Source organism: Crinia signifera, chromosome 2 (genome assembly GCF_055691185.1).
Source record: "Crinia signifera chromosome 2, ASM5569118v1, whole genome shotgun sequence".
Lineage (NCBI taxonomy): Eukaryota > Metazoa > Chordata > Amphibia > Anura > Myobatrachidae > Crinia > Crinia signifera.
This window is the reverse complement of record NC_139218.1, coordinates 189,421,997-189,435,143: the sequence shown is the minus strand read 5'-3', so window position 1 is coordinate 189,435,143 and position 13,147 is coordinate 189,421,997. Positions and strand designations below refer to the sequence as shown.

At 43.4% G+C, this 13,147-nt stretch overlaps 1 protein-coding gene across 4 annotated transcripts in view; it reads right to left on the bottom strand.

Moving 5' to 3' along the window:
• Positions 1-13,147, bottom strand: part of EYA3 (EYA transcriptional coactivator and phosphatase 3) — a 95,808-nt gene extending 82,661 nt beyond the window's left edge. For 2 of the 4 annotated variants that reach the window (XM_083173418.1, XM_083173420.1), the window contains exon 1: positions 12,948-13,146. The gene's annotated coding sequence lies outside the window, so the exon portion shown is untranslated. Of the gene's footprint in view, positions 1-12,947 lie in introns of all 4 variants that reach the window. The other 2 variants (XM_083173419.1, XM_083173417.1) reach the window with 2 other exon arrangements.

Genomic DNA, 13,147 nt, shown 5'->3' with positions numbered 1-13,147 from the left:
GTTAAGAACAAACACAATATCTAATTAAAGTGTTTTATTGGTCTATCTCCAAATTAATAGATTTATCTATGACTTTATAATAAATTGTGTTTGACGGTCAATGAGTTAAGTCAATCATTTCTGACACGCTTCCTATATTGGTAAAAAAGGTTATCTGATTTGCCATAAATTTTGTATAAACCAAATACCAGCATGCACTGAGCACAATTCTATTCAGTTAAATTCAACCATGCTCAAAATATAAAAATGAATGCGTTGCAGGCTTTTATCAAAATTACATAGTTTCACTAATATGAAGGAAACAAATTATTACACATAGTAATATGCGTTAAGGTGTAAAAATAGAACACTTTATTCAGAACAGTTAATTTGAGAAAATAGACATTAGGTTGTACTGAAATGCTATAATTGCTGGCAGCCACTAGAGAGCACCCAACAGAGCTATCCAAATGTAGCACCAGTCGGGTGCATCCAGCTGCCAGATTTTCAGCTCGCATCCTGCAAGAGTGTAAAGATGAAATTCGCAGTCACCTGTTTCAGCACTCAAAGAGGGACTTTTCCCTAGGTGACCATCAGTTTGGTCTCGCTATGCACGGCTAGAACAGACCTTAATGAGCACAAACAGTCACTTTATCAGGTGTAATATATTAAATACGAGCCATTGAATTCGATTTATTGGTACTGTTTACCTAGAACGGCGCCCATCACGGGCATCGCATGTACATCGCATGCCATTATAATGGCATGCGATGCGACCAATGCGATGCCCGCGATCTTACATAGAAATGCATGTTAAAATGTAAATCGCGTCGGTCGCATCGCATGCGGCCAAAAAAAAAAATCGCATGCGATAAGACCGACGCAATTACCGCGATTTTACATAGGGAACAATGTTAAATGGCCCAATTGACCCGATTTTACATAGGGAACAATGTTAAATGGCCCACAGACCCCAAATAGCCACCCTGAAGTGTGAAATGCCCCCCCCCCCCCAATTGTTAGAGCCACCCCACGATCAACGTCAACCCGAAACATGGCGAGCGCAGCGAGCCCGCGAGGGGCGGCGGTACGCGTCCTCCGACCTTGTCATACCCCCACTATCCATGTCGGCGTGGAGTTGAGAATAGAAAGTGTGGCGAGCGCAGCGAGCCCCGCGAGGAGACGCGGATACCTGTGAAGCCCGCGAGGGGACGCGGATACCTGTGAAGGTATCCGCGTCCCCTCGCCACACTATTTCTATTCTCAACTCCACGCCGACGTGGATAGTGGGGGGTATGAAAAGGTCGGAGGACGCGTACCGCTGCCCTCGCCACGCTTCGGGTTGACGTTGATCGTGGGGTGGCGTTAACAATTGGGGGGGGGGCATTTCACACTTCAGGGTGGCTATTTGGGGTCTGTGGGCCATTTAACATTGTTCCCTATGTAAAATCGGGTCAATTAACATTGTTCCCTATGTAAAATCACGGTAATCGCGTTGGTCGCATCGCATGCGATTTTTTGGCCGCATGCGATGCGACCTACGCGATTTTTTACCTTGCGATGCCTAAGATCAAAATCGTGGGCGCCGTTCTAGGTAAACAGTACCGATTTATTTTTGGTTTTAAATGTCATTTTATTACTGTTGAACAGTAATTCAGCAATGTCAATGACTCTTAGAAGTTTGTCACTTTCCTTTGGCTATGGCCACCTTAAACATCTATATCAGGCATGTCCAAACTATGGCCCTCACGCTGTTGTGAAACTACAAGTCCCATCATGCCTCGCCAGAGTTTTGCTAGTAGGGAATGCTAAAACTATGGCAAGGCATGCTGGGATGTGTAGTGTCAAAAGATCTGGAGGGCCACAGTTTGGACATGCCTGATCTAAATCAAGCCTTCCAATAGTTAACACTGGTATTTAGCACATACCGGATCAATGTGGTCAACACAACAACTAATGTACGCAAAGTACATGAATTAGTCATCACCATTATTATCACATTTTGTATACTGAAAGCTATAACTAAAGTTATTGGGTACACTATGCAATATCATTTTGGCCTTCTAAGCAATATAGTTTTGAAACATTGCCTAGTGTCTATGCTACAAACAATGAACAATGCATGCTCTTGTGGGTTGAAGAAACCCCCTCAATCGGCTATACATGCCACTACATAGTCAAACACCGCATGTAGAGAGCGGGGACCCCATGAGTTCACTGAACGAGATTGTTAACTATATTGTTCAGGGTATATACATTATATAGTTTTCCCAGGAGTTTAAAAGTACTAAGTTGAACCGTTTAGTACATATGTACCTTTAAATGAAAAAGTACATTGCACATAACTCAAGGATTTCCTAAGAAAAAAACAAAAATGAATCATGCTGTTTTCCACAAACAGTATAACTGGCAACAGAAGTTACCAAATCATGTAATAGGAAAAGGAGGCCAAATACCATTCTGCACCTCAGCAATGCATGATCATTAGTAACAGTAAAAATATGCTTTATGAAAATTAATTCAGCATAAGATAACATTTACCAGTTACTCAAAGTTTGAGGAGTAGCCATGTACTGAGAAAACTGTTGACCCATAGTGATGTTAAGCACTGAACACAGGGTTGTTGGGACAACAATGCTTTACTAATGAACTATGATTTGTGACTTATGAACCAAATAAGTTTTCAGACGTCAACTGCAAACAGAAGCGGTTCTCCTTCTTTCCAGTGCCATTACCAACTCTTTGAGGGGTATTCAATGCCGCAGCGAGCGGCCGGCGAGAGGGTTAAACAGCGAGGATTGCTGAAAACCAGTGATCCTCGCTGTTTAACCCCCGCGCCAGCCGCTCGCTCTATTCAACCTTCTGGGGAAATCCTCGCCGTCACAGGACGGCGAGAATTCACCAAAACAGCGAGACCCGCGGCTGCTGCAGAAAACTCGCAGTTTTTAGCCGAGGGGTCTCGCTGCTTCTGGAGCCGCATCCACCAATTCCCCCTCGCTCAAAAAACGGAGTGAGGGGGAATTGGCGGATGCGGAGGCTGTGTTGAATGCTGTTGGGTGAGTGGTGACAGCGAGCAGGAAGCCCTGCTCGCTGTCACCACTCGCAAACAGCATTGAATACCTGCCTTTGAATTGCATTAGCCCCTTTCACCAATAAAGAATCTCGTACACTCATCCTAATGAATAAGCATGCACTGGAAGGGGTTAAAATAACATATTTCGGCCAATAATGTCTTGTCCGTTTACGTGTGAGTTTCTCTAAAAAGCTCAAAACTGGGTTAAATGATGTGAGAAAACTATGTGGGGTGTTGTGTTGTTGGGAGAGGGTTTTTTTTTTAACCTGAAGGGTGCAGGTAAAAGTATTTACTCCAACTTTTTCACCAACTATAAGAACACTGAAACGCTATATAGAAAAATAAAAATATTGTCTTGCTTTCATTTGAACCATTTATAAAAAAGTACAAATTCAGCAATTTGACACTTAACAAATCTCTAGTACATTCCTCATGGCAAACAACAGCCATCTATATGGAACTGTTGGACCAAATTTATTAACCCCTTCCTGACAGAGCCAGTTTTTGCGTTCCTGACAGAGCCCTTTTTTTCAAATCTGACATGTCTCACTTAAGTGGGGATAACTTTTTTTTGCTTTTACTTATCCCAGTGATTTTGAGATTGTTTTTTCGTGACACATTGTACTTCAAATTAGTGGTAAATTTGGGTCGATACAGTCTGTGTTTTTTTGTGAAAAATACCAAAATGTCGTGAAAAAATGGAAAATTTTGCAATTTGCAAAATGTTAAATTTTCTGCTTGTGAGACAAATAATCATACCACTCAAAATAGTTAATAACTAACATAGACCATATGTCTACTTTATGTTTCCATCATTATTTCAACTTCCTTTTAATTTTTTTGGACACTAGGAGGCTTACAATATGAATAGCAAATTCTCAAATTTTCAAAAAAATTTCAAACACTGATTTTTTTAGGGACCAGTTCAGTTCTGATGTGACTTTGAGGGACTTGTATGTGAGACACCCCCATAAATGATACCATTTCAAAAACTGCACCCCTCACAGTATTCAAAACAGCATTTTGGAAGTTTGTTAACCCTTTAGGTGTTTCACAGGAATTAAAAAACAAAGTGTAGGTGAAATTTCAAAATTTCATTTTTTTTGCAGATTTGCAATTTTAATACATTTTTCTAAGGAACACAGTACATTTTACTAGAGAAATGTGACTAAAAATTGATTCCCCCAATTCTTTTGTTTTCATAAATATCCTATATGTGGCCCTAGTGTGCACGTTGACCAAACCACAGGCTTCATAATAGAAGGAGCACCTACTTGATTTTGGAGCCTCCTTTTTATGAGATTTTTTAGGCACCATGTAGGTTTCTAGGCACCATAAGATGCTAAAAGTTAGGAACCCCCCCACAAGTGACCCCATTTTGCAAACTACACCCCTCAGGTAATTCATCTAGGGGTATAGTGTACATTTCAAACCCCCAGGGGTTTCACCAATTTTGATACAACTGGGCAGTGAAAATGAAAAATTACATTTTTTTACACAAAAATGCAGTTCTGGCTCAAAATTTTTCATTTTCACAAGGAATGAAGGAGAAAAAGCACCCCAAAATCTGTGCCCCAATTTCTCCCGAGTACGGCAATGCCTCACATGTGACCAAAAAATACCATTTGGGTGCATGGCAGGACTCAGAAAGGAAGGAGTGATTTTTGGATTTTGCAGCTCAGATTCTGGTGGAATGTTGGTGGGTGCTATGTTGCATTAGCAAGACCCCCCAAGCACCAATACAGTGGAACCCCCCCACAAGTGACCCCATTTTGCAAACTACACCCCTCAGGGAATTCATCTAGGGGTATAGTGTACATTTCAAACCCCCAGGGGTTTCACCAATTTTGATACAACTGGGCAGTGAAAATGAAAAATTACATTTTTTTACACAAAAATGCAGTTCTGGCTCAAAATTTTTCATTTTCACAAGGAATGAAGGAGACAAAGCACCCCAAAATCTGTGCCCCAATTTCTCCCGAGTATGGCAATGCCTCATATGTGACCAAAAAATACCAGTTGGGTGCATGGCAGGACTCAGAAGGGAAGGAGTGATTTTTGGTGGTGGAATGTTGGTGGGTGCTATGTCGCATTAGCAAGACCCCCAAAGCACCAATACAGTGGAACCCCCCCACAAGTGACCCCATTTTGCAAACTACACCCCTCAGGGAATTCATCTAGGGGTATAGTGTACATTTCAAACCCCCAGGGGTTCACCAATTTTGATACAACTGGGCAGTGAAAATGAAAAATTACATTTTTTTACACAAAAATGCAGTTCTGGCTCAAAATTTTTCATTTTCAGAAGGTATGAAGGAAAAAAAGCACCCCAAAATCTGTGCCCCAATTTCTCCCGAGTACGGCAATGCCTCACATGTGACCAAAAAGTGTCAGGACTCAGAAGGGAAGGAGTGATATTTGGATTTTGCAGCACAAATTCTGGTGGAATGTTGGTGGGTGCTATGTCGCATTAGCAAGACCCCCAAAGCACCAATACAGTGGAACCCCCCCACAAGTGACCCCATTTTGCAAACTACACCCCTCAGGGAATTCATCTAGGGGTATAGTGTACATTTCAAACCCCCAGGGGTTTCACCAATTTTGATACAACTGGTGAGTGAAAATGAAAAATTACATTTTTTTACACAAAAATGCAGTTCTGGCTCAAAATTTTTCATTTTCAGAAGGTATGAAGGAAAAAAAGCACCCCAAAATCTGTGCCCCAATTTCTCCCGAGTACGGCAATGCCTCATGTGTGACCAAAAAGTGGCAGGACTCAGAAGGGAAGGAGTGATATTTGGATTTTGCAGCACAAATTCTGGTGGAATGTTGGTGGGTGCTATGTCGCATTAGCAAGACCCCCAAAGCACCAATACAGTGGAACCCCCCCACAAGTGACCCCATTTTGCAAACTACACCCCTCAGGGAATTCATCTAGGGGTATAGTGTACATTTCAAACCCCCAGGGGTTTCACCAATTTTGATACAACTGGGCAGTGAAAATGAAAAATTACATTTTTTTACACAAAAATGCAGTTCTGGCTCAAAATTTTTCATTTTCAGAAGGTATGAAGGAGAAAAAGCACCCCAAAATCTGTGCCCCAATTTCTCCCGAGTACGGCAATGCCTCACATGTGACCAAAAAATACCAGTTGGGTGCATGGCAGGACTCAGAAGGGAAGGAGTGATTTTTGGATTTTGCGGCTCAGATTCTGGTGGAATGAATGGTGGGTGCTATGTGGCATTAGCAAGACCCCCGAAGCACGGTGAAATGATGAACCTAAAAATCCATAGATGTGTGGTATATTTTAAAACACTCCTTTATACATAGGCCGGGTTTGTCGGGGCAAGTGTCACACTGGAAAATAGTTTGCTTTCTTATTCCCTTTTTATAGCAAACTTTGCACCTTTTTTGTGTCCTGCCCTTTTTTCCAGTGGAGGGGATTTCATCAGGAAAATGCTGCCCTGGTACAATACGGGGGCCAGTACTAGAAGTACTGGGGCCCTCTGCCTGCTGGTTCCCAAATACTAGGCCCTTTATGACTTCCTCTTGAAAGTGCATAAATGTCCCCCTCTGGCCGGTAGAACGGAATAGCACGTAAGCGTTATACAGTGCCATCTGGATGATATACACGGCCAGCTTCTTGTACCAGATTTTTGTTTTCCGCAGGGCACTGTACGGCTTCAGTACCTGATCTGAAAGATCCACTCCGCCCATGTACCTATTGTAATCCAGGATACAATTAGGTTTGGAGGTGTGGGTACTGGTACCTCGTACAGGGACGGAGGTGGTACTGTCTCCGTGAATTGTTGTCAGTATAAGGACATCCCTCTTGTCCTTATATTTGACCAACAACATATTTTCGGTGCATATTCCCCTGCTTTCACCCCTTCTCATTACTTGGGCAATGTGCGTTTTTGGGAGGCCTCTTTGGTTCTTGCGCACAGTACCGCAAGCTGCTGTACCTCTTGAACCAAGGGCCTTAAACAGGGGGATGCTGGTGTAAAAGTTATCCACATAGAGGTGATAACCTTTATCCAGGAAGGGGTGCACTAAATCCCAGACAATTTTTCCACTAACACCTACGAGGGAGGGGGGGCATTCTGGCGGTTCAATTCTTGAATCCTTCCCTTCATATACCCTAAACCTGTGGGTGTACCCTGAGGTGCTTTCACACAGCTTATACATTTTTATGCCATACCTTGCCCTCTTACTGGGAAGGTACTGGCGGAATTTAACCCTTCCTTTAAAATGTATAAGGGACTCGTCTATGCAAATGAATTTATCTGGGATGTACATCTCTTCAAATTTGGCACTGAAATGATCAATGACCGGCCTGACTTTGAATAGCCGGTCAAAGGTGGGATCATCTCTGGGTGGGCACTGTGCATTATCGTTGTAATGCAAAAATTTAAGGATCGTCTCAAATCGAGCCCGGGGCATGGCCATACGGTAAAATGGGGTGCTGTACAGAACATCTGTACTCCAATATTGCCTAATTTCTGGCTTTTTTACTATGCCCATATGAAACACCAGACCCCAAAACGTCATCATCTCTACTGCATCTACAGGGGTCCACCTAGCAAATGATGACGTGGGGTTTTGAGCAATAAACTGCTGGGCATATAAATTAGTTTGGTCCACAATTAAATTTATAAAATCATCAGAGAAAAATAATTTGAAAAAGTTAATTTCTCTGAGACCTGTGGAATCAAATTGGATTCCTGGCATGGCCAAAAACTCAGGAACCTGGGGCTCAAAATTGTCTGGTGGTGGGGTCCATACGAGATCAATTATTGGGGGGGGGGGTCTCAGCTGCTCTACGGGGGCGTCTTTGAGGGGGTCCCTCATCACTAGAGGAGGAAGAGGAGCTTAAGATGAATCCTTCAAATTCCCCGCTTGCCTCACTGGCTGTGTCAGAATCAGAGGCAAGCATGGCATATGCCTCCTCCGCTGAATACATTCTTCTGGATGACTGGGATGACATTTGGGATGACATTTGGGATGCCATTTTTATTTTTGTGTTACTGGTAGTGAAATGTTTCAACACGTGTATAGTGTAGGGGGGGGGGTACAAACTTTATTTCAACCCGGGGGGTATGTAGTGTGTAGTGTGTATGTAGTGCAGAAAAAAAAAAAATACTTTATACAGGAATTTGAACCCAATTAAAAAAAAAAAAAATTGAAGGGGTTAAAAAAAAAAAAAAAAAAGCTCCTGCGCCAAAAATTGAGCACAGATGTTGGTCAGTAACGTCCGTCACTGAACAGCGCTCAAAGGCAACAGGAATTTGATAAAAAAAAAATAGATCAACCCTGTGCCGAAAAAGCTGATCAGTGATGTACGTCACTGATCAGCGCACAGTGGCCACAGGACACCCACAAAATCACAGTGTGTGTAAAAAAAAAAATTTAAAAAAGACCCACAGCAGCCTCAAAAAAAAATAAAAAAGGTGATCAGTGATGCGACACTGATTACCAGTGAGGGGCAGCAGGTGCACAACCTTTGGTGCAACTGACAGTGCAACTGGCAGCAACTGACAGGTATATATATATATATAAAAAAAAAACCTGCGCCCCCAAAAAGTTGCTGATCAGCACAGATATACTGATCAGCACAAAAGGGGGGGTAGCAGACACAAAATATACACTCACTATCTCTCACTATCTCTCACTATCTCTCACTATCTCTCACTATCTCTCACTATCTCTCACTATCTCTCACTATCTCTCACTATCTCTCACTCTAGGACACTGCAGCAGCAGCACTGACAGTTATATGTATAAAAAAAAACCTGCACCCCCAAAAAGGGGGGGGTAGCAGACACAAAATATACTCTCTCTATCTCTATCTCTATCTATCACTCTATGACACTGCAGCAGCAGCACTGACAGTTATATATATAAAAAAAAACCTGCACCCCCAAAAAGGGGGGGTAGCAGACACAAATCTCACTATCTCTCACTATCTCTCACTATCTCTCACTATCTCTCACTATCTCTCACTATCTCTCACTATCTCTCACTATCTCTCACTATCTCTCACTCTATGACACTGCAGCAGCAGCACTGACAGTTATTTATATATAAAAAACCCCTGCACCCCCAAAAAGGGGGGGTAGCAGACACAAAATATAGCTCTCTCTGTCACTATCTCTCTCTCTATCTCTCTATCACACTGCAGCAGCAGCAGGAAGTCCCAAGAAGTCAGATCCAGGAAGCGTCCAGCACGCTACAAGCAGTGATCAGGTAATCAGGTAAGGTATTTGCAAGGATCAGGTAAGTATTAGCAAGGATCAGGTCAGTATCACGGCAGATAGGCACGGTGACCGCTCTGCACGCTATTCCAGACCGGAATGGCGTCTGCAGCGCAGTCACCGGTAGTTTAAATGTCGCGCCTTGGCTGTGATTGGTCCGTGGGTCCCACGGACCAATCACAGCCTTGGGGGCAGGTGGGGTGAGGTGAGGTGTCATCGTCACCGATGACCCCCTCATGCCCCCTGACGCCCGGCGGTGATTGACACCTGTGTTACCGAGCGTCTGATTCGCTGGTAACACAGGAAAACGCTGTGAATGGCTGTTCACACTGAACAGCCAATCACAGCGATCGCCGACGGGGGGGCGACATCGCAGCCCCCCCTGGGCATGCAGGGACATGTCTGCTGTCAGGGACAGCAGACATCGTCCCTCTGTCACTGCGTCTCGAGACGCAGTGACAGTTTAAAGTCATGACGTACATTTATGCCATGTGTCGGGAAGTACATCCCGGCCATGACGTAAATGTACGTCAAATGTCGGGAAGGGGTTAAGGTGTGCAACTTTTTTTTTTTTTTTTTTTAAAGCAGCAATCAATGAGATGGCAAAATCAACCTAGTTTTGTGGTGTAATTGCTTCAAAAAAAAAAAAAAAAAAAAATAATAATAATAATAATAATAATAATAATAATAATAATAATAATAATAATAATAATAATAATAATAATAATAATAATAATAATAATAATAATAATAATAATAATAATAATAATAATAATAATAATGGGAAAACTCTCCCAAAACCTCTCACTTAGGGCCAGATTCACTAAACTTCAAAAGTGATAGAATAGAAAGTGATAAACAGCTAGCCAATTAGCTCCTCCCTGACATTTTTCAGACACAGTCTGGGACATGGCAGGTAGGAGCTGATTGGCTGGCTGTTTATCACTCTGGATTTGATCACTTTTAAAGTTTAGAGAATCTGGCCCTTAATGATTCTCCCACCCTATTACATTTGGCCCATTATCTCAGATGCCATGAATAGCAGAAAGTACCTAGGTAATATATAAAGGAGGCATACATAACAAATAAAATTACCATGAACATACGCAGGTTTACATTTAAAGACCTATGTATCTTTTGCTGGGTGAACTTTCCTGTATCTCAGTCCCTTGCCTGTATATACACACCTAAGTTGGCTTTCAGCAGCAGAATATTCTTCAACTCTACATTAGTAATCAAGATTCACTGCTTATTAGTCCATGCACATCCATGTAGTGTGCCGATAAGGGTACAAAGGCATACACACTACGATTTTTGACCAATATCATTAATTTTGGCCATTCTGAACAATACTGGTCAAAATATCATTCAGTGTGTATGCTACGAAGGATGATGTGCGTACCTGCCGGTTGTTCATCAAGATTGTTTGGTGACTGTGCAGGCAGGTCAATTTCAGATATCTTTAAAAAAGAAGCTATAGAGTATAGCTAGATTATTCGCCATATTGTTCAATGTTTTGTCCCCAGTGTCATTCGTCCATGACACTGGGAATGTTGGACACTGTTCAAGGGAAATTGGTCACCAATATCTTTCAGTGCATACAGCGTGTATGCACCGTTACTCAAGGATCAATTCCTCTTTTTCACATGAAGCCAAAATTAAAAAAAAATTGGTCTGAAGCCTGTTTCTGTTGAGAGGTAATACACTGTAAACTTTCCCTCTCTGTGGTCAGGAGGTCTACTAGTGGTGTGCTCTGCCATCGGGCCAGATTCCACTGCCAACACAATATAATACAGTTCATGTGCAGCTTCTCCTCGGTTGTCCCACCCAAGAGGATGTGCTGTTGAGTATCTCTGTGTATGGAAACTGCCTTTATAAAGACCCTCCTACATCCACTGCACCACAAGGACTGGTAATCTAGAAATTCCACTGCCTATAGGTGCGCTATAAAACTGGGTAAACATCATTAACCCTATATGTTTCTGGCTGCATCTGCACATTCCGGTTAGCCATGTGTTAGCCTACGCCTATTACTTGCCATTTAAGAAACCACACACACTTAAATTAAAGTTAAATTACTATTCATGTGGATTGCGAACATTCATAGCATCTCACCAACACCTACGAACATCCATAGGTTCGGCCAATAATAGTGCACTTATACATGTACCTTATGCAAAGATAAGAACTTCACCGAGTACATCCTGCAGAAAGTTGAGGTTGCTTTAATTGGACCAGGCCCGGGTTATTTGTGCAATATGAAAGGTGTAGAATTTAGCATCACAAATAGTGTTACACCTGGCATTTGCGATGAAAGTCCCACAATAAGCTGTGTTGCTGAAAGGGGGCGTAATGGTGGCACATCATTGGGGAACAGGGGAGGAAGCAGCATTTGGAGCTTTTGCTGGGTACACACCAGAATGATTTGGCCTCAATTCCCATACAATCTTGACCGATTGTATGTAAATTGGGCATGTTTTAGATCTGATCCGCGTCCCCGCTGGTCGTTTTGCATATCCTACCTGCTGCAGTCAGGATTACCCCTTCAACTGGGTACAGATCGGAATTAGTTTGGTTGCAGATCGTGCGACCATCGTATGGTCGTCTCACGATCATGATTGTTCTGGTGTGTACCAAGCATTACGCTGCCGCCGCCTCCTTCTTCTTATAGAGTGAACGGGGCCGGGTCACTCAACCCGGGTATGAATGCCAGGTTGCTGGACCTGGGTAATTTATATAGGCCCTTTCACACTGCATGTCGACCTGGTAACAACCCGGGTCAGACCCAGGTTATTTGTGCTATGTGAAAGGAGTACAAGTCAAGCTTAAAAGCAATAAGGATACATATGTCATGCCTTTTCATGGCACCTGCATTTAGCATGCGAATATAAAACTTAAGTCATTTTTAAGAACGGTTTCTAATACAAAAGGGTACAGCATGTATAAATGGTGACATACTAAAAGTCAGACTACTGACTTATTCATCATGTGTGATAAGCATTTGAGGGAAAAGTTTTGCACACACACACACACAAGCAATCCCATAATTTACCCACGTTCAAAATCTCAATATTATCTGCCAAATTCAAATCCTGTCGCAATGAGAAAGTGTGAGAATTCGAATAAAATCACTGCGCATATGGGTAACTGGAAACACCAGTGCTTCTGCCAAGGTGAAGGCCCCCATGCATTAGAGATGTACTGGGGGCAATGGGACAACTCTGACGCTAACTAGAAAGTGAAATGATAGGAGCACCAACTGCCTTGAGTACACGCAGAGGGGGGCAACCTGACTGGCAGGATCGTGTCATTGGGCGCTTGGGCATAGCAGCCACACCAGCAGCACCGCCACCCGGGGCCTGTCAGTGCCCATACAGGACAATGGAGCGGCTGAATTAAACGTGATCAAGGGGGAGCTGCTCCCACCCTGCCCTCCAGTGCTTGAGTGTTATACCATCAAAGCTATATCATCACACCTATACATGCCGCCTGGCTTAACAGACAACGATAAACATGAGTGTGCGGGGCTCCGGCTCCCAGGCCCCAACCTGTGTGTGACGAGGAGGCGGGGTCCGGGCATCATAAACACAACCACATGCGGCCGCACGCACGCCGCTCACGCCGGTTCTCTTCACTTTACCTGCTTCCCCGAAGCGGAGGAGGGTGGCCGAGGACCTTCTCGCCGGGGTCAGTGCTGGGGCAACAGCAGGAAGGGGATCTCTTCCTAACCGCAGGTATCTACCTCGCAGGTACTTCCGCCATGAGCGGGAGACGCGTCTGCCCGTAGCGTGGTGACGTCACACAGCGCGGGCTTGTAGCCAATGAGAATGAGAGGCGGCC